The sequence below is a fragment of the Lucilia sericata genome, unplaced genomic scaffold, assembly GCF_015586225.1.
Source record: "Lucilia sericata isolate MDLA Ls3-8-SP2 unplaced genomic scaffold, ASM1558622v1 Contig000317F_arrow, whole genome shotgun sequence".
NCBI lineage: Eukaryota > Metazoa > Arthropoda > Insecta > Diptera > Calliphoridae > Lucilia > Lucilia sericata.
The window spans coordinates 387,141-409,711 of NW_023994341.1; the positions used below are offsets into that span (position 1 = coordinate 387,141).

General features: G+C 29.9%; 1 protein-coding gene across 1 annotated transcript in view; it reads left to right on the forward strand.

Annotated features, from left to right (window-relative positions):
- Positions 1 to 22,571, forward strand: part of LOC119603617 (uncharacterized protein DDB_G0287625-like) — a 41,899-nt gene that overhangs the window by 17,738 nt on the left and 1,590 nt on the right. The gene's annotated exons all lie outside the window — the stretch shown is intronic.

Here is a 22,571-nt window from a genome sequence, read left to right on the forward strand (position 1 = left end):
AGTCTATAGTCTAGTCTATAGTCTTCTTTATATTCTAATCCATAGTCTAGTCTGTAGTCTCGTCTATATTCTATTGTATGTTCTAGTCTATGTTGTAGTCTATACTCTATTATATGGTCTATAGTATTTGATATTTTATTCCTGGAAATTGTATTGTTATAAATTTTCAAATATTTATTATTGTGCTATTTTAACTAAATGTTGACATGCTTGCCTAGTGTTCACACGTGCTGGTAGTTTAATTTGTATATACCAGCATAAAATTGCTATAGAAAACGGGTTACTGGAAGCAGAATTCTATAAATTTCTTCTTTATAAATTGTTAGATGGTTTAGTGTGTTGAATATTTGTAGTTTTTGTGATTCAATTTAAATTAAATTGAAAAACAAAATAAAACACACATGTTTGTTATGAAATTTACATAAAATTTGTTTAGATTTATTTTATTTTTTTTTTTTTTTTTTTGTTTAACTCTAGATATATTTAAATAAAAACAAGGATATGTTAACAATAAATATTTTGTGGCTTTGTGTTGTTTTTATTTGTTGAATTAAAGGAAATCAATTTAAAATTGTAGTATCATTTTTTGTGGTGTTGTAAATTTGTGTGTGCGTGTGTGTGGGAGAGTGTGTGTTTGAGTGAAAGTTTCTATCACGTTGCAGCTTTTCAGGCTGATTGTTATTAAACACACACCATTAAACAGAATAATGCACTAGAGCGTATGAGGAACACGAACACGAAAAAAACCATGGATGTGCAGTGAAAGTAAATGTTGCGGGAATTACACAAGCGGAAGTTGAAATGCGAGTTTTGTCTCTAAACTTTAAATACATATTTACCAATGTAGGTGTGCGTGTGTATGTAAATACATTTGGTGCTTGGTTGTGTACTGTTTGCATATAAATCAATAGAAACAGATGTTTTATTTCATATTGTAAACAGTAATTTAACAATTTAATAAAAGTTCTAAAAGCTTTGAGACTTTTGAGGATTAATTTCCGCAAAAATTGTTAAAATCTACTACTTTTTTAAAAAAAAGTAAAATATTCTTCTCTAAATTTTAAGAATTTCTATAAAAAACATGTTTTCTTTAGAGTTAACATTTTTCTTAATAATATTTTAAACCTAAACTAATAAATTTCCTACTTTTTGAAAAAAGTAGTATTTCTACTACTTTTTTTAAATTCAATAAAATTAATATTTTTTAATACTCTACAGCACCTTTAGCTTCTTACTCATTGTTATTTAAATTATTTAATAAATTTTTTCTAAGAAATCTAATTTTCTTTCTTATTTATTTAAAAGAATAAATAATTTCAAAGTACAGATTCATGCATATTCCACTTATGAGTGTGATAAGTATGAGGAAAAGAAAAAAAAAGATTTTCAAATGCTAATATTTTAATGCACCTGAGGGCTTTAGATTCTAAGCAACACAAGACGAATAGAAAAAAAAGCGAACAAATGTAATACAAATATGCAACTTAAGCTTTAGCACACTGAAGCATGCTTTAATGTTAAAACCACACAGCATTATTTTCACATTATATTTTTTCACAAACACACACCACACCCCCCCCCCCTCAAACCCTTACACATATGCTACTAATAAAATCATAACTTGTTTATGTGTTAGGGTATTATATACATACATACATATACATACAGCAGCTCAACAACTTCTTTTTCTAAACTATAAATAAAAATTTTCACTCTAAGTAAAAGAAATTAGAAATGTTTGTGAGTCTGCAACAGCATTTTGTGGGATTATGAAAGTTTTACCAAAGACAACCACCGACACACACACACACTAATACTCAGAATTTGAGTTCATTTTTGAGGTTTTAATAGAATTTTTGTTGGTTGTAATATTTGTTGTTTTTTCATATATACATACATATGTCATAATCACATTATGTAAGTTAAGGGTGGGGAATTTACACATAAATATGAAAAATAATACCTTAATTATATAAAAAAAAAAAAATTAACGGAAAATTCTTCTGGTTAAGTAAATTAAGAGTAAATTTAAAAAATTAACAAATTTTAATATATTTTTGAAAAAGTAGTATTTCTACTACTATTTTAAAATTAATATTTTAAATATTTCTACTACTATTTCAGGTAAATATAATAATAAAACGTTTAATCTACACTCTAATATAGTCTAGTCTATCTATCTAGTCTAGTCTATAGTCTAGTCTATAGTCTAGTCTATAGTCTAGTCTATAGTCTAGTCTATAGTCTAGTCTATAGTCTAGTCTATAGTCTAGTCTATAGTCTAGTCTATCTCTAGTCTATAGTCTAGTCTATAGTCTAGTCTATAGTCTAGTCTATAGTCTAGTCTATAGTCTAGTCTATAGTCTAGTCTATAGTCTAGTCTATAGTCTAGTCTATAGTCTAGTCTATAGTCTAGTCTATAGTCTAGTCTATAGTCTAGTCTATAGTCTAGTCTATAGTCTAGTCTATAGTCTAGTCTATAGTCTAGTCTATAGTCTAGTCTATAGTCTAGTCTATAGTCTAGTCTATAGTCTAGTCTATAGTCTAGTCTATAGTCAGTCTATAGTCTAGTCTAGTCTATAGTCTAGTCTAGTCTAGTCTATAGTCTAGTCTAGTCTAGTCTATAGTCTAGTCTAGTCTAGTCTAGTCTAGTCTAGTCTATAGTCTAGTCTAGTCTATAGTCTAGTCTAGTCTATAGTCTAGTCTAGTCTATAGTCTAGTCTAGTCTAGTCTATAGTCTAGTCTATAGTCTAGTCTAGTCTATAGTCTAGTCTAGTCTATAGTCTAGTCTAGTCTATAGTCTAGTCTAGTCTAGTCTATAGTCTAGTCTAGTCTAGTCTATAGTCTAGTCTAGTCTATAGTCTAGTCTAGTCTATAGTCTAGTCTAGTCTATAGTCTAGTCTAGTCTATAGTCTAGTCTAGTCTATAGTCTAGTCTAGTCTATAGTCTAGTCTAGTCTATAGTCTAGTCTAGTCTATAGTCTAGTCTAGTCTATAGTCTAGTCTAGTCTAGTCTATAGTCTAGTCTATAGTCTAGTCTATAGTCTAGTCTAGTCTATAGTCTAGTCTATAGTCTAGTCTATAGTCTAGTCTATAGTCTAGTCTATAGTCTAGTCTATAGTCTAGTCTATAGTCTAGTCTATAGTCTAGTCTATAGTCTAGTCTATAGTCTAGTCTATAGTCTAGTCTATAGTCTAGTCTATAGTCTAGTCTATAGTCTAGTCTATAGTCTAGTCTATAGTCTAGTCTATAGTCTAGTCTATAGTAGTCTATAGTCTAGTCTATAGTCTAGTCTATAGTCTAGTCTATAGTCTAGTCTATAGTCTAGTCTATAGTCTAGTCTATAGTCTAGTCTATAGTCTAGTCTATAGTCTAGTCTATAGTCTAGTCTATAGTCTAGTCTATAGTCTAGTCTATAGTCTAGTCTATAGTCTAGTCTATAGTCTAGTCTATAGTCTAGTCTATAGTCTAGTCTATAGTCTAGTCTATAGTCTAGTCTATAGTCTAGTCTATAGTCTAGTCTATAGTCTAGTCTATAGTCTAGTCTATAGTCTAGTCTATAGTCTAGTCTATAGTCTAGTCTATAGTCTATAGTCTATAGTCTAGTCTATAGTCTAGTCTAGTGTCTAGTCTATAGTCTAGTCTATAGTCTAGTCTATAGTCTAGTCTATAGTCTAGTCTATAGTCTAGTCTATAGTCTAGTCTATAGTCTAGTCTATAGTCTAGTCTATAGTCTAGTCTATAGTCTAGTCTATAGTCTAGTCTATAGTCTAGTCTATAGTCTAGTCTATAGTCTAGTCTATAGTCTAGTCATAGTCTAGTCTATAGTCTAGTCTATAGTCTAGTCTATAGTCTAGTCTATCTAGTCTATAGTCTAGTCTATAGTCTAGTCTATAGTCTAGTCTATAGTCTAGTCTATAGTCTAGTCTATAGTCTAGTCTATAGTCTAGTCTATAGTCTAGTCTATAGTCTAGTCTATAGTCTAGTCTATAGTCTATTCTATAGTCTAGTCTATAGTCTAGTCTATAGTCTAGTCTATAGTCTAGTCTATAGTCTAGTCTATAGTCTAGTCTATAGTCTAGTCTATAGTCTAGTCTATAGTCTAGTCTATAGTCTAGTCTATAGTCTAGTCTATAGTCTAGTCTATAGTCTAGTCTATAGTCTAGTCTATAGTCTAGCCTATAGTCTAGTCTATAGTCTAGTCTATAGTCTAGTCTATAGTCTAGTCTATAGTCTAGTCTATAGTCTAGTCTATAGTCTAGTCTATAGTCTAGTCTATAGTCTAGTCTATAGTCTAGTCTATAGTCTAGTCTATATTCTAGTCTATAGTCTAGTCTATAGTCTAGTCTATAGTCTAGTCTATAGTCTAGTCTATAGTCTAGTCTATAGTCTAGTCTATAGTCTAGTCTATAGTCTAGTCTATAGTCTAGTCTATAGTCTAGTCTATAGTCTAGTCTAGTCTAGTCTATAGTCTAGTCTATAGTCTAGTCTATAGTCTAGTCTATAGTCTAGTCTATAGTCTAGTCTATAGTCTAGTCTATAGTCTAGTCTATAGTCTAGTCTATAGTCTAGTCTATAGTCTAGTCTATAGTCTAGTCTATAGTCTAGTCTATAGTCTAGTCTATAGTCTAGTCTATAGTCTAGTCTATAGTCTAGTCTATAGTCTAGTCTATAGTCTAGTCTATAGTCTAGTCTATAGTCTAGTCTATAGTCTAGTCTATAGTCTAGTCTATAGTCTAGTCTATAGTCTAGTCTATAGTCTAATCTATAGTCTAATCTATAGTCTAGTCTATAGTCAAGTCTATAGTCTAGTCTATAGTCTAGTCTATAGTCTAGTCTATAGTCTAGTCTATAGTCTAGTCTATAGTCTAGTCTATAGTCTAGTCTATAGTCTAGTCTATAGTCTAGTCTATAGTCTAGTCTATAGTCTAGTCTATAGTCTAGTCTATAGTCTAGTCTATAGTCTAGTCTATAGTCTAGTCTATAGTCTAGTCTATAGTCTAGTCTATAGTCTAGTCTATAGTCTAGTCTATAGTCTAGTCTATAGTCTAGTCTATAGTCTAGTCTATAGTCTAGTCTATAGTCTAGTCTATAGTCTAGTCTATAGTCTAGTCTATAGTCTAGTCTATAGTCTAGTCTATAGTCTAGTCTATAGTCTAGTCTATAGTCTAGTTCTGTTCTAATTCTGTTCTAGTTCTGTTCTAGTTCTGTTCTAGTTATGTTCTAGTTCTGTTCTAGTTCTGTTCTAGTTCTAGTTTGTTCTAGTTCTGTTCTAGTTCTGTTCTAGTTCTGTTCTAGTTCTGTTCTAGTTCTGTTCTAGGTCTGTTCTAGGTCTGTTCTAGTTCTGTTCTAGTTCTGTTCTAGTTCTGTTCTAGTTCTGTTCTAGTTCTGTTCTAGTTCTGTTCTAGTTCTGTTCTAGTTCTGTTCTAGTTCTGTTCTAGTTCTGTTCTAGTTCTGTTCTAGTTCTGTTCTAGTTCTGTTCTAGTTCTGTTCTAGTTCTGTTCTAGTTTCTGTTCTAGTTCTGTTGTTCTGTTCTAGTTCTGTTCTAGTTCTGTTCTAGTTCTGTTCTAGTTCTGTTCTAGTTCTGTTCTAGTTCTGTTTTAGATCTGTTCTAGTTCTGTTCTAGTTCTGTTCTAGTTCTGTTCTATTTCTGTTCTAGTTCTGTTCTAGTTCAGTGCTAGTTCTGTTCTAGTTCTGTTCTAGTTCTGTTCTAGTTCTGTTCTAGTTCTGTTCTAGTTCTGTTCTAGTTCTGTTCTAGATCTGTTCTAGTTCTGTTCTAGTTCTGTTCTAGTTCTGTTCTAGTTCTGTTCTAGTTCTGTTCTAGTTCGTTCTAGTTCTGTTCTAGTTCTGTTCTAGTTCTGTTCTAGTTCTGTTCTAGTTCTGTTCTGTTCTAGTTCTTTTCTAGTTCTGTTCTAGTTCTGTTTTAGTTCTGTTTTAGTTCTGTTCTGTTCTAGTTCTATTCTAGTTCTGTTCTAGTTCTGTTCTAGTTCTGTTCTAGTTCTGTTTTAGTTCTGTTCTAGTTCTGTTCTAGTTCTGTTCTAGTTCTGTTCTAGTTCTGTTCTAGTTCTGTTCTAGTTCTGTTCTAGTTCTGCTCTAGTTCTGTTCTAGTTTTGTTCTAGTTCTGTTCTAGTTCTGCTGTAGTTTGTTAATGTATTTTACTTTTTAAAAGCTTTCCTGTAAGTTAAACACAATTTCCTTAAAAATTACCTTTTTATAAATTTTTGATCAAAAAATTTCCTCCTTTTTGATTACTGCTTTAAGCTAAACTAAATCAATGTAAATTTAATACAGGAAAAAGTATTAAAAAACATCTCTTTATTACTTGCAGTCACATTGGCCTTGTCATAAGAGTTTTCCTTTGTAATATACTTACATGTGTATGTTAATAGTGAAAAAAGTTTACACTCAAGAAAAAATTATGCATGGAAAAACATTTCTGATAAAAATAAATCATATTTCTTATTTTAGATTTTAGTAAATTTTTCTTTGAGTGTTTTTGATATGAACTTGAAATTATTACACATTGTATGAGTAGTATATTATTTCATTATTTATTACAAGTCAAGGCTAAGGTATGAAGAATATAGCATATAAATCTATATGAAGGATTATTTATGAATTAATATTTTATAACCAGCCTAACTATAACATTGTTAACAAAGACAAACAAACTTCATACAAGTTTAAAATGCAATAAAACAAATTTGATTAAACTGTTCAATGAAAGGCATTTTCAATTGACAGATTTATAACACATTTGTGTTTCCAACAAAACTGATGACAACTAAAGCAATTAATAGTCAATTCTTGCAGCTCAACATCTTTAGCTATTCTCTAAAGCTGGCTTTTCTACTCTTAGGAAGTCATTTGGAAATAATACTCATTATAGTTAAAATTAAACTTTTCTTATTTTTGTCCACTGATATTATAGTATTGTTCTGTTCTACTACTCATTATCATTTACTATTAATTCTTTCTTTTGTTTTATTTGTTGTTTTACTGCTTTTTGTTATTTTTTATGTTTTTATAAGAGACTCATTATTCTTTTAGAAAATTGCAAACAATGGTTGTTGTTGTTGTTGTTGTTGTGGTTAAAAGGCAGCTTTTTTCCCTAGCTGTGAGTTATTATAGTACTTTCTACCGAGTCAGAGTGTGCTACCAAAGTAGCTGCCACAGCAACAACAACACAAACTTTGTTCGAAGGAATGAATAGAGAAATGTATGAAAGAAAGAATGCTGATTTTGTTGATATTGTAGTTGGCTGCAATTTTTGGGCCAGAAAAAATATTGAAAACGAAAACTTAAAAGAAACAATAGAGGCTCTATTATGGAGCATCATCATCTGACTGAGGGAATAAAATGGCAACAAAGAAACAAAAATCTGGCAATAGCATTTAGGCGGCGAACAGATTGATAGACCAGTTTTTAGACCACACTGTACACTAGAATAAATCCAGAATATAAAGAGGATTATTGTCTAAACTATCACCCAGATTATAGTCTAGTCTATAGTTTAGAATATAGTTTAGTCTATAGTCCATTCTATATTCTAGTCTATAGTTTAGTCTATAGTCTAGTCTACAGTCTAGTCTATAGTTTAGTCTGTAATCTAGTTTAGTGTGCAGTCTATAGTCTAGTCTATAGTCTAGTCTATAGTCTAGTCTATAGTCTAGTCTATAGTCTAGTCTATAGTCTAGTCTATAGTCTAGTCTGTAGTCTAGTCTATAGTCTAGTCTATAGTTTAGTATATAGTCTAGTCTACAGTCTAGTCTATAGTCTAGTCTATAGTCTAGTCTATAGTCTAGTCTATAGTCTAGTCTATAGTCTAGTCTATAGTCTAGTCTATAGTCTAGTCTAGTCTATAGTCTAGTCTATAGTCTACTCTATAGTCTAGTCTATAGTCTAGTCTATAGTCTAGTCTAGTCTATAGTCTAGTCTATAGTCTAGTCTAGTCTATAGTCTAGTCTATAGTCTAGTCTATAGTCTAGTCTATAGTCTAGTCTATAGTCTAGTCTATAGTCTAGTCTATAGTCTAGTCTATAGTCTAGTCTATAGTCTAGTCTAGTCTATAGTCTAGTCTATAGTCTAGTCTATAGTCTAGTCTATAGTCTAGTCTATAGTCTAGTCTATAGTCTAGTCTATAGTCTAGTCTAGTCTATAGTCTAGTCTATAGTCTAGTCTATAGTCTAGTCTATAGTCTAGTCTATAGTCTAGTCTATAGTCTAGTCTATAGTCTAGTCTATAGTCTAGTCTATAGTCTAGTCTATAGTCTAGTCTATAGTCTAGTCTATAGTCTAGTCTATAGTCTAGTCTATAGTCTAGTCTATAGTCTAGTCTATAGTCTAGTCTATAGTCTAGTCTATAGTCTAGTCTATAGTCTAGTCTATAGTCTAGTCTATAGTCTAGTCTATAGTCTAGTCTATAGTCTAGTCTATAGTCTAGTCTATAGTCTAGTCTATAGTCTAGTCTATAGTCTAGTCTATAGTCTAGTCTATAGTCTAGTCTATAGTCTAGTCTATAGTCTAGTCTATAGTCTAGTCTATAGTCTAGTCTATAGTCTAGTCTATAGTCTAGTCTATAGTCTAGTCTATAGTCTAGTCTATAGTCTAGTCTATAGTCTAGTCTATAGTCTAGTCTATAGTCTAGTCTATAGTCTAGTCTATAGTCTAGTCTATAGTCTAGTCTATAGTCTAGTCTATAGTCTAGTCTATAGTCTAGTCTATAGTCTAGTCTATAGTCTAGTCTATAGTCTAGTCTATAGTCTAGTCTATAGTCTAGTCTATAGTCTAGTCTATAGTCTAGTCTATAGTCTAGTCTATAGTCTAGTCTATAGTCTAGTCTATAGTCTAGTCTATAGTCTAGTCTATAGTCTAGTCTATAGTCTAGTCTATAGTCTAGTCTATAGTCTAGTCTATAGTCTAGTCTATAGTCTAGTCTATAGTCTAGTCTATAGTCTAGTCTATAGTCTAGTCTTATCTAGTCTAGTCTATAGTCTAGTCTATAGTCTAGTCTATAGTCTAGTCTATAGTCTAGTCTATAGTCTAGTCTATAGTCTAGTCTATAGTCTAGTCTATAGTCTAGTCTATAGTCTAGTCTATAGTCTAGTCTATAGTCTAGTCTATAGTCTAGTCTATAGTCTAGTCTATAGTCTAGTCTATAGTCTAGTCTATAGTCTAGTCTATAGTCTAGTCTATAGTCTAGTCTATAGTCTAGTCTATAGTCTAGTCTATAGTCTAGTCTATAGTCCAGTCTATAGTCTAGTCTATAGTCTAGTCTATAGTCTATCTAGTCTAGTCTATAGTCTAGTCTATAGTCTAGTCTATAGTCTAGTCTATAGTCTAGTCTATAGTCTAGTCTATAGTCCAGTCTATAGTCCAGTCTATAGTCTAGTCTATAGTCTAGTCTAGTCTAGTCTATAGTCTAGTCTATAGTCTAGTCTATAGTCTAGTCTATAGTCTAGTCTATAGTCTAGTCTATAGTCTAGTCTATAGTCTAGTCTATAGTCTAGTCTATAGTCTAGTCTATAGTCCAGTCTATAGTCTAGTCTATAGTCTAGTCTATAGTCTAGTCTATAGTCTAGTCTATAGTCTAGTCTATAGTCTAGTCTATAGTCTAGTCTATAGTCTAGTCTATAGTCTAGTCTATAGTCTAGTCTATAGTCTAGTCTATAGTCTAGTCTATAGTCTAGTCTATAGTCTAGCTAGTCTATAGTCTAGTCTATAGTCTAGTCTATAGTCCAGTCTATAGTCTAGTCTATAGTCTAGTCTATAGTCTAGTCTATAGTCTAGTCTATAGTCTAGTCTATAGTCTAGTCTATAGTCTAGTCTATAGTCTAGTCTATAGTCTAGTCTATAGTCTAGTCTATAGTCTAGTCTATAGTCTAGTCTTTAGTCTAGTCTAGTATAGTCTATAGTCTAGTCTCTAGTCTAGTCTAGTCTATAGTTTAGTCTATAGTCTAGTCATAGTCTAGTCTATAGTCTAGTCTATAGTCTAGTCTATAGTCTAGTCTATAGTCTAGTCTATAGTCTAGTCTATAGTCTAGTCTATAGTCTAGTCTATAGTCTAGTCTATAGTCTAGTCTATAGTCTAGTCTATAGTCTAGTCTATAGTCTAGTCTATAGTCTAGTCTATAGTCTAGTCTATAGTCTAGTCTATAGTCTAGTCTATAGTCTAGTCTATAGTCTAGTCTATAGTCTAGTCTATAGTCTAGTCTATAGTCTAGTCTATAGTCTAGTCTATAGTCTAGTCTATAGTCTAGTCTATAGTCTAGTCTATAGTCTAGTCCACAGTGTAGTCCATAGTCTAGTCCATAGTCTAGTCTATAGTCTAGTCTATAGTCTAGTCTATAGTCTAGTCTATAGTCTAGTCTATAGTCTAGTCTATGGTCTAGTCTATAGTCTAGTCTATAGTCTAGTCTATAGTCTAGTCTATAGTCTAGTCTATAGTCTAGTCTATAGTCTAGTCTATAGTCTAGTCTATAGTCTAGTATAGTCTATCTATAGTCTAGTCTATAGTCTAGTCTATAGTCTAGTCTATAGTCTAGTCTATAGTCTAGTCTATAGTCTAGTCTATAGTCTAGTCTATAGTCTAGTCTATAGTCTAGTCTATAGTCTAGTCTATAGTCTAGTCTATAGTCTAGTCTATAGTCTAGTCTATAGTCTAGTCTATAGTCTAGTCTATAGTCTAGTCTATAGTCTAGTCTATAGTCTAGTCTATAGTCTAGTCTAGTCTAGTCTATAGTCTAGTCTACAGTCTAGTCTATAGTCTAGTCTATTGTCTAGTCTATAGTCTAGTCTATAATCTAGTCTATAGTCTAGTCTATAGTCTAGTCTATAGTCTAGTCTATAGTCTAGTCTATAGTCTAGTCTATAGTCTAGTCTATAGTCTAGTCTATAGTCTAGTCTATAGTCTAGTCTATAGTCTAGTCTATAGTCTAGTCTATAGTCTAGTCTATAGTCTAGTCTATAGTCTAGTCTATAGTCTAGTCTATAGTCTAGTCTATAGTCTAGTCTATAGTCTAGTCTATAGTCTAGTCTATAGTCTAGTCTATAGTCTAGTCTATAATCTAGTCTATAGTCTAGTCTATAGTCTAGTCTATAGTCTAGTCTATAGTCTAGTCTATAGTCTAGTCTATAGTCTAGTCTATAGTCTAGTCTATAGTCTAGTCTATAGTCTAGTCTATAGTCTAGTCTATAGTCTAGTCTGTAGTCTAGTCTATAGTCTAGTTATGTGCAGTCTATAGTCTAGTCCACAGTGTAGTCCATAGTCTAGTCCATAGTCTAGTCCATAGTCTAGTCCATAGTCTAGTCCATAGTCTAGTCCAGTCCATGTCTAGTCCATAGTCTAGTCCATAGTCTAGTCCATAGTCTAGTCCATAGTCTAGTCCATAGTCTAGTCCATAGTCTAGTCCATAGTCTAGTCCATAGTCTAGTCCATAGTCTAGTCTATAGTCTAGTCTATAGTCTAGTCTATAGTCCAGTCTTTAGTCTAGTCTATAGTCTAGTCTATAGTCTAGTCTATAGTCTGGTCTATAGTCTAGTCTATAGTCTAGTCTAGTCTATAGTCTAGTCTATAGTCTAGTCTATAGTCTAGTCTATAGTCTAGTCTATAGTCTAGTCTTTAGTCTAGTCTATAGTCTAGTCTATAGTCTAGTCTATAGTCTAGTCTTTAGTCTAGTCCAGCGGTTCCCACCGATTTTTACTTCGCGGACCCCTTGAAGAACTTATTTAATTTCGCGGACCCCCATACATATTTTGATATTCTATTGTTCTAAATAATTGTCCATCCGAAAATTGACCTAGTCCATTAATCCCTAGGTCTAATAAATCTAGAGATGTCATATCTATAAAATATTCCCGTACATTGAGAATATATAATATTTCAGATAGGTTTTCAATTGCATGTTTTGAATATAGAATGACTTCTTTGTTGATATGTTTCATGATATTTCATTTTTTGATCGTGAGATCTTTCATGTTCATTTTTCTTCAAGGTAGCGAAAAGGTTTCTTTATCAAATATTGTCACATGTGCTTAAGGAGTCACGTTTCAAAAATTTGTTGCGATTGCAAAGGGTGAACTGAGTAAGTGAGCTAAGTTTTCGGGAAAATAATATAAGAAAGTTGGACTTCTTCTATGTTGTTGCGGAATGCGTTATCCGCATAATATATGATTTGAACTCTTTGTTAAAGTACTGTGAATTTGGAACTTAAATTTGAATTTTAAAATACCAACGAATTATTTTACTTCATGGTTTTTGGCTACATATTTACGCGAAACGCTATGGATTTTCTGATGTTAATTTAATAATATGTATTGGTCGACAAAATCAAGTTAAAATCTGTGTATCACGTCGGATTGGAATATTTATAAAGAGATGCATAAAGAGTCACCTCTGTTTTGAAAATATAGAATTTTAGTCCTTTCAAACAAGAACACTTTTGCTTACAATTTGATAAACTTAAATCTGTAATAAGGTTGTCTTTGAATTGAACTTCATACTCCGGAATACCAGTATCGCTAATTTAATTGTAAGGCAGAGTATTATTTGTCTGAAATAAAAACCATTATTTCAGTACATATACAGGAAATAAAAATTACAAATCACGCAATACTTTACTTTATAAAAGTTATACAATAAATTTGTAGGGCCTAGCTTCTTCCTGATAAACAACCGAAAAAATAAAATTCAAAAAGTCACCAAAAAATTTGGGATTATTGCACAAAAATTGGAGATATTTGTACATACATATAAAAGAATATTGTCTATTCATGTTTTTTTCGTTCGTCTTCGCGGACCCCCTAGGATTTTACTACGGACCACTAGGGGTCCGCGGACCCCCATTTGGGAACCGTTGGTCTAGTCTATAGTCTAGTCTATAGTCTAGTCTATAGTCTAGTCTATAGTCTAGTCTATAGTCTAGTCTATAGTCTAGTCTATAGTCTAGTCTATAGTCTAGTCTATAGTCTAGTCTATAGTCTAGTCTATAGTCTAGTCTATAGTCTAGTCTATAGTCTAGTCTATAGTCTAGTCTATAGTCTAGTCTATAGTCTAGTCTATAGTCTAGTCTATAGTCTAGTCTATAGTCTAGTCTATAGTCTAGTCTATGGTCTAGTCTATAGTCTAGTCTATAGTCTAGTATATAGTCTAGTCTATAGTCTAGTCTATAGTTTAGTCTATAGTCTTGTCTATAGTCTAGTCTATAGTCTAGTCTATAGTCTAGTCTATAGTCTAGTCTATAGTCTAGTCTATAGTCCTGTCTATATTCTAGTCTATACTATAATTCAAAGTATAGTCCCGTCCCTTTAATTGTTGGACTCCACTGTGTTTAATTGTTTCTTTACTTGAAAGCTTCTAAAACAAAGACAAACACAATCAAACTGCAAAGTAGGCAAAAATTGTGCATACTTTTAGGGGCTGGAAACGGAAGCTCTCACAAAACATTTTTTTTCGTTACTTGTTTTATTATTTTATATTAGAATTTAGTACTAAATATTACAAAAAAGGCATTTTATTACACATTGTTTCACATAGGCTTCTCTTTATAGTACAATATAAAAAAACCTTTTGTACAAGAAATCATGCAGATAATGAAGATTTTTTTGTCGAGATTATTTTAATTAAGAACATGAAGAATGAAAAAAACAATTTAAGAGAATTATTAATTTATGTATTAAACATTAAATTAAATTAATATTTTAAATACATATGCATGTAGTTTGGCTTCATACGTCTCTTTGTCGTAACAATAACAAGTTTATTTTTAAGCTAAAAATCTTAACATTTGACATTTTTGAAACATTTAAATAAAATATTTAAATAGATACATTTATTTTCTTCTTATTCTTTGTATGAAACCTTTTAAGAGTAAAATTAAATGTAAGAATATGTTTGTATGTGTATGTATTTGTATAAACAATTTATTTCAATATAAAACCCTGACCTAAAAGATTAAGATGTGAATGATATAGAGATGAAAAAGTTTAATCTGGTAAATAATGTGAGGTCAAAGTATTCAGTTTAAATAGAAATAAACAAAAAAGTAACAAAGTTTTAAGGAATAGAATACAAAAATTAAACACAAAAAAATTTAATAATTAATTGAAAAAAACGTAAACGTAAATGGGTTAATGTGAGGTCAAAAATATAAATTTTTTAAGTTTTGAAAATTGTAGTAGAAATACTACTTTCTTTTTAAAAAAGTAGTAAATTATCTACTACGTTTTAAATTTGTAATGTTAAGTTAGTGTTAGTTAGTTAGGTTAGTTAGTTAGTTAGTTAGTTAGTTAGTTAGTTAGTTAGTTGTTAGTTAGTTAAGTAGTTAGTTAGTTAGTAGTTAGTTAGTTAGTTAGTGTTAGTTAGTTAGTTAGTTAGTTAGTAGTAGTTAGTTAGTTAGTTAGTTAGTTAGTTAGTTAGTTAGTTAGTTAGGTAGTTAGTTAGTTAGTTAGTAGTTAGTTAGTTAGTTAGTTAGTTAGTTAGTTAGTTAGTAGTAGTTAGTAGTAGTTAGTTAGTTAGTTAGTTAGTTAGTTAGTTAGTTAGTTAGTTAGTTAGTTAGTAGTTAGTTAGTTAGTTAGTAGTTAGTAGTTAGTTAGTTAGTTAGTTAGTTAGTTAGTAGTTAGTAGTTAGTTAGTTAGTTAGTTAGTTAGTTAGTTAGTGTTAGTTAGTCGTAGTTAGTTAGTTAGTTAGTTAGTAGTTAGTTAGTTAGTTAGTAGTTAGTTAGTTAGTTAGTTAGTTAGGTTAGTTAGTTAGTTAGTTAGTTAGGTAGTTAGTTAGTTAGTTAGTTAGTTAGTTAGTTAGTTAGTAGTTAGTTAGTTAGTTAGTTAGTTAGTAGTAGTTAGTTAGTTAGTTAGTTAGTTAGTTAGTTAGTTAGTTAGTAGTTAGGTTAGTTAGTTAGTTAGTTAGTTAGTTAGTAGTTAGTAGTTAGTTAGTAGTTAGTTAGTTAGTTAGTTAGTTAGTTAGTTAGTTAGTTAGTTAGTTAGTTAGTAGTTAGTTAGTTAGTTAGTTAGTTAGTTAGTTAGTTAGTTAGTTAGTTAGTTAGTTAGTTAGTTAGTTAGTTAGTTAGTTAGTTAGTTAGTTAGTTAGTTAGTTAGTTAGTTAGTTAGTTAGTTAGTTTAGTCGTTAGTTAGTAGTTAGTTAGTTAGTATAGTTAGTTAGTTAGTAGTTAGTTAGTTAGTTAGTAGTTAGTAGTTCGTTAGTTAGTTAGTTAGTTAGTTAGTTAGTTAGTAGTAGTTTAGTAGTTAGTTAGTTAGTTAGTTAGTTAGTAGTTAGTTAGTTAGTTAGTTAGTTAGTTAGTTAGTTAGTAGTTAGTTAGTTAGTTAGTTAGTTAGTTAGTTAGTTAGTTAGTTAGTTAGTTAGTTAGTTAGTTAGTTAGTTAGTTAGTTAGTTAGTTAGTCATATAGATCAGTTCTGAACATTTTAAAAATAGTAGTAGAAATACTACTTTTTTCAAAATGTAAGAATTTTAAACTTTTTAAAATAAAATATTACTTTTCTTAATATTTCCTAATAAATATTAATATTTTGTAGCTAAAATTAAAAAAAGGAGTAAATCTACTACTTTTTTAGCTAAAAAACTTACTACTTTTTCACAAAAAATAAAATTTTGGTTCATTAAGTTCACTTAAATTGTTTCTAAGCTAAGAAAAATATTAATTTTAATCATTAAAAAAATAGTAATAAAAATACTACTTTTTAAGAAAATTTTAGAAAATCGTATTTTTATGATTAAATTTATTTTGAAACATGTTTCTTATTTATTTGTTCAGCTTTGAATTAATTTCTATTGTTTTAAATTAACACATTTACCCACACTCCTACATTCGCCTTAAATTTGTCATTGGAGACATTTAATTAATTATTATTGTTTTTTTCATGACTTCCAGCTAATTTTATGTTCTCATATTTATGTATTTATTTATTCTTTAAATAATAAACCCTAATAAATAAATTACTCTGCTTGTTGTATAATCATGTTTGTATTGAGACTAGAAAAGTATTATTTTGCGGTTTCTAGTAGGAAAATAATCTGATTTTATAATTAGTTTTTTCTTTTTTTGTTGCTGTCCTTCTTTCTTCTCGCTCTCTTTATTTATAATAATTCACGTTTTATTTATCGAATGACATTTTCGTAATCTTAAGAACGTGCGGGTGTATGTGTTGTATGTATAAGCAAGACTTCGCCTAATTGTATACTCCGAAGCATGACCTTTTGTTTAGCAAGAAAAATTCATTAGTATTAAATAGCTTTAAGTAAGTTGAAAAATAAATGGTACAGGTTTTCCATTTAACAGGTTTCCAATGTCCCATGCACCATATGTTTGTGTTTTGTGGAAGTGGCAAGAGAGGATGAAGGGAAAAATGTAGGAAATATATTGAATAAGATTGCAAAGTGTTGCACAAGTCAATTGTGTGACTAAAAGTATTGTTTAGTAAATTATCACTGCCATGGACAACATGACGAAAGCAGTTGCTGTTCAAAAGGCGTGAATAATCTGGATTGCGCTTAAAAGAACTCTAAACAAATTTAAAATTATTAAAATTTTAAAAAAAATACAATAAATAGTAACAACTCAAAAATATATACAATTTTTAACTTTTTTAAAAAAAGTAGTAGAAATACTACTATTTTAAAAATGCATAAAAATTCATATTATCAGCTAAATAGTTTTACTACTTTTTATTAAAAAGTAGTAGAAATCTACTACTTTTCAAAAATAATTACTACTTTTTGCACAATTTTTATAAAAAAAATATTTTTCTGAAAACTAAGAATTATGAAATTTTAGACTTTTTTAAGCAAGTAGTATTTCTACTACTATTTTAAAAACTAAAAATTTATACATTTTTATAACCCCCACTTCTTTGTAATTAAGGGCCTTGACAATTTTTCCAAAATTTACTACTTTTTGTAAAATAGTAGTAGCTAATTAACTACTTTTTACAAAATTTTTATAAACAAAATAATTTTTTTAATTCTCAAATTTTCCTTTAACATATTTCGGACGAAAAAGTTTAAAATTCAAAACTTTTTGAAAAAAGTAGTATTTCTACTACTATTTTAAAAACTCAAAATTTATACACTTTTATAACCCCCACTTCTTTCTAATAAAGGTCCTTGACAATTTTTCCAAAATTTACTACTTTTTGTAAAATAGTAGTAGCTAATTTATTTCTTTTTACACAATTTTTATAAACAAAATTATTTTCTTAACTCAAAAATTTTCCTTTAACATATTTAATAAGAAAAAGTTTAAAATTCAAAACTTTTTGAAAAAAGTAGTATTTCTACTACTATTTTAAAAATGAAAAATTTATAAATTTTTATAACCTCCACTTCTTTCTAATAAAGGTCCTTGACAATTTTTCCAAAATTTACTACTTTTTGTAAAATAGTAGTAGCTAATTTACATCTTTTTACACAATTTTTATAAACAAAATTATTTTCTTAACTCAAAAATTTTCCTTTAACATATTTCATAAGAAAAAGTTTAAAATTCAAAACTTTTTGAAAAAAGTAGTATATCCACTACTATTTTAAAAATGAAAAATTTATACATTTTTATAACCCCCAATTCTTTCTAATAAAGGTCCTTGACAATTTTTCCAAAATTTACTACTTTTTGTAAAATAGTAGTAGCTAATTTACTTCTTTTTACAAAATTTTTATAAACAAAATTATTTTCTTAACTCAAAAATGTTCCTATAATATATTTCATAAGAAAAACTTTAAAATTCAAAACTTTTGGAAAAATGTAGTTTTTTTACTATTATTTAAAAATTTAAAGATTGTTTATATAATATAATCTAGATATTTTATATAATTTAGTATTCCTGCCAAATGGTACTTTTATTTCAATTTCTTTGAGAGGGTTTTAAAAGCGTTTAACATTTTTTCTACTTTATTTATCGATATTTTATCCGATTGTCTCATGTGTTGTTGTGTGCTTTTATTTCTTTCATCCTTTTTTTTTACTGCTTCCGAAATAAAATCGATATATAAAAATCAGGTCGCTTAACTTATACTGACTATCAGGTATGGAAAATTCTATAGTCTAGTCTATAGTCTAGTCTATAGCCTAGTCTATAGTCTAGTCTATAGTCTAGTCTATAGTCTAGTCTAAGTTTAGTTTATAGTCTAGTCTATAGTCTAGTCTAGTCTAGTTTATAGTCTAGTCTATAGTCTAGTCTATAGTCTAGTCTATAGTCTAGTCTATAGTCTAGTCTATAGTCTAGTCTATAGTCTCAGGTCTATAGTCTAGTCTATAGTCTCGTTATAGTCTAGTCTATAGTCTAGTCTTAAGTCTAGTCTATAGTCTAGTCTATAGTCTAGTCTATAGTCTAGGTCTATAGTCTAGTCTATAGTCTAGTCCTATAGTCTAGTCTATAGTCTAGTCTATAGGTCTAGTCTATAGTCTAGTCTATCGTCTAGTCCTATAGTCTAGGTCTATAGTCTAGTCTAGTAGTCTAGTCTATAGTCTAGTCTATAGTCTAGTCTATAGTCTAGTCTATAGTCTAGTCTATAGTCTAGTCTATAGTCTAGTCTATAGTCTAGTCTATAGTCTAGTCTATAGTCTAGTCTATAGTCTAGTCTATAGTCTAGTCTATAGTCTAGTCTATAGTCTAGTCTATAGTCTAGTCTATAGTCTAGTCTATAGTCTAGTCTATAGTCTAGTCTATATAGTCTAGTCTATAGTCTAGTCTAGAGTCTAGTCTATAGTCTAGTCTATAGTCTAGTCTAGTCTAGTCTATAGTCTAGTCTAGAGTCTAGTCTATAGCCTAGTCTATAGTCTAGTCTATAGTCTAGTCTATAGTCTAGTCTATAGTCTAGTCAATAGTCTAGTCTATATTCTAGTCTATAGTCTAGTCTATAGTCTAGTCTATAATCTAGTCTATAGTCTAGTCTATAGTCTAGTCTATAGTCTACTCTATAGTCTAGTCTATAGTCTAATTTATAGTCTAGTCTATAGTCTAGTCTATAGTCTAGTCTATAGTCTAGTCTATAATCTAGTCTATAGTCTAGTCTATAGTCTAGTCTATAGTCTAGTCTAAAGTCTAGTCTATAGTCTAGTCTATAGTCTAGTCTATAGTCTAGTCTATAGTCTAGTCTAGTCTATAGTCTAGTCTATAGTCTAGTCTATAGTCTAGTCTATAGTCTTGTCTATAGTCTAGTCTATAGTCTAGTCTATAGTCTAGTCTATAGTCTAGTCTATAGTCTAGTCTATAGTCTAGTCTATAGTCTAAGTCTATAGTCAAGTCTATAGTCTAGTCTATCGTCTAGTCTAGTCTATAGTCTAGTCTATAGTCTAGTCTAGAGTCTATTCTATAGTCTAGTCTATAGTCTAGTATATAGTATAATCTATAGTCTAATCTATAGTCTAGTCTATAGTCTAGTCTATAGTCTAGTCTATAGTCTAGTCCTATAGTCTAGTCTATAGTCTAGTCTATAGTCTAGTCTATAGTCTAGTCTATAGTCTAGTCTATAGTCTAGTCTATTAGTCTAGTCTATAGTCTAGTCTATAGTCTAGTCTATAGTCTAGTCTATAGTCTAGTCTATAGTCTAGTCTATAGTCTAGTCTATAGTCTAGTCTATAGTCTAGTCTATAGTCTAGTCTATAGTCTAGTCTATAGTCTAGTCTATAGTCTAGTCTATAGTCTAGTCTATAGTCTAGTCTATAGTCTAGTCTATAGTCTAGTCTATAGTCTAGTCTATAGTCTAGTCTATAGTCTAGTCTATAGTCTAGTCTATAGTCTAGTCTATAGTCTAGTCTATAGTCTAGTCTATAGTCTAGTCTATAGTCTAGTCTATAGTCTAGTCTATAGTCTAGTCTATAGTCTAGTCTATAGTCTAGTCTATAGTCTAGTCTATAGTCCAGTCTATAGTGTAGTCTATAGTCTAGTCTATAGTCTAGTCTATAGTCTAGTCTATAGTCTAGTCTATAGTCTAGTCTATAGTCTAGTCTATAGTCTAGTCTATAGTCTATAGTATAGTCTATAGTCTAGTCTATAGTCTGGTCTATAGTCTAGTCTATAGTCTAGTCTATAGTCTAGTCTATAGTCTAGTCTATAGTCTAGTCTATAGTCTAGTCTATAGTCTAGTCTATAGTCTAGTCTATAGTCTTTTCTATAGTCTAGTCTATAGTCTAGTCTATAGTCTCGTCTATAGTCTAGTCTATAGTCTAGTCTACAGTCTAGTCTATAGTCTAGTCTACAGTCTAGTCTATAGTCTAGTCTATAGTCTAGTCTATAGTCTAGTCTATAGTCTAGTCTATAGTCTAGTCTGTAGTCTAGTCTATAGTCTAGTCTATAGTCTAGTCTATAGTCTAGTCTATAGTCTAGTATATAGTCTAGTCTATAATCTAGTCTACAGTCTAGTCTACAGTCTAGTCTATAGTCTAGTCTATAGTCTAGTCTATAGTCTAGTCTATAGTCTAGTCTATAGTCTAGTCTATAGTCTAGTCTATAGTAGTCTAGTCTATAGTCTAGTCTATAGTCTAGTCTATAGTCTAGTCTATAGTCTAGTCTATAGTCTAGTCTATAGTCTAGTCTATAGTCTAGTCCTATAGTCTAGTCTATAGTCTAGTCTATAGTCTAGTCTATAGTCTAGTCTATAGTCTAGTCTATAGTCTAGTCCTATAGTCTAGTCTATAGTCTAGTCTATAGTCTAGTCTATAGTCTAGTCTCATAGTCTAGTCTATAGTCTAGTCTATAGTCTAGTCTATAGTCTAGTCTATAGTCTAGTCTATAGTCTAGTCTATAGTCTAGTCTATAGTCTAGTCTATAGTCTAGTCTATAGTCTAGTCTATAGTCTAGTCTATAGTCTAGTCTATAGTCTAGTCTATAGTCTAGTCTAGTCTTAGTCTAGTCTATAGTCTAGTCTATAGTCTAGTCTATAGTCTAGTCTATAGTCTAGTCTAGTCTAGTCTATAGTCTAGTCTAGTCTATAGTCTAGTCTAGTCTATAGTCTAGTCTAGTCTAGTCTATAGTCTAGTCTATAGTCTAGTCTATAGTCTAGTCTATAGTCTAGTCTATAGTCTAGTCTATAGTCTAGTCTATAGTCTAGTCTATAGTCTAGTCTATAGTCTAGGTCTATAGTCTAGTCTATAGTCTAGTCTATAGTCTAGTCATATAGTCTAGTCTATAGTCTAGTCCATAGTCTAGTCTATAGTCTAGTCTATAGTCTAGTCTATAGTCTAGTCTATAGTCTAGTCTGTAGTCTAATCTATAGTCTAGTCTATAGGTCTAATCTATAGTCTAGTTTATAGTCTAGTCTATAGTCTAATCTATAGTCTAGTCTATAGTCTAGTCCATGTGTACTATTTCAAATTTTTAATTTCCCATGCCTGCTGACAGTCATTGTTGTTGCTGTAACTATTTTTGCAGTTGGCGAAAAAAATAATAAAAATAAACTACTAAAGCTTTTGGCGTTTTAAGTGGGTGCAAACTGAACGAAATAAGAAATAAACACGCACATACTAGCACTGACATACAATCACTCGACAATTTTATTGCATGAATCTATTTTTTTCAGTTTTTTTTTGTGTTTGTTTGTTGCTGAAGGGCTTTTTCCATGAGAGGAATTGTGTGATTTGATTTTGTTTATTTTTGATTTACAACAGAACATAGCCTAACTTTAGGCACTATTAAAAAGCTAGTTCCTATTTTTTGTATGTCTTCTTGCTGCTTCCAGCGAAAATTATTAAATGCAGATTTTCATTTTATTTTCTACTTCACACATTTTGTGGTTGTTGAATTTTTAGTTTATTCATATATTTTCATTGAGCTTATCAGAGATTTCAATATCACAGCGCCATTTTTTTGTTGGTAGATGTAAATTTTTTTTTACAAAATTTGTTCTTTTATTCAGTTTGACGCAAAATGGTGTTTTGTTTTTTTGTTTAAATATATTCAAATTAAAATAAAATAAAACTGGTTTAAAAGCGTTCAATTACTTAGAAAAGCTTAATAAAACTTTTAAAATTTTAGGGAAAATATAAAACATTACGCACTTTAACAAATTCATAAAGAAAATGTACTAAATTCTCAACTTTTGAAAAAAGTAGTATTTCTACTACTATTTTTAAAAATGAAAAAAATTATAGTTTTGTTAACAGGAAATAAATACAAACATATTGAAATAAATATTTTTCATTTATTAATACTTTTTGTAGAATAGTAGTAGATTTTTACTACTTTTTTGCAAATTTCTAATAAAGAATATTTCCTTTACAACTAGAATTTCATTAAGATTAATATTCCATAAGAAAAAGTATGGAATTTACAACTTTTGAAAAAAGTAGTATTTCTACTACTATTTTTAAAAATGAAAAAAATATATATTTTTGAATACAGGATATAAATAGAAATATATTACAACAAACATTTTTCACTTATTGAAACTTTTTGTTAAATAGTAGTAGATTTTTTACTACTTTTTGCAAATTTCTAATAAAAAATATTTCTTTTATAACTAGAATTTTATTAAGATTAATATTCTTTAAGAAAAAGTATGGAATTAACAGCTTTTGAAAAAAGTATTATTTCTACTACTATTTTTAAAAGTAGAAAAAATTTATA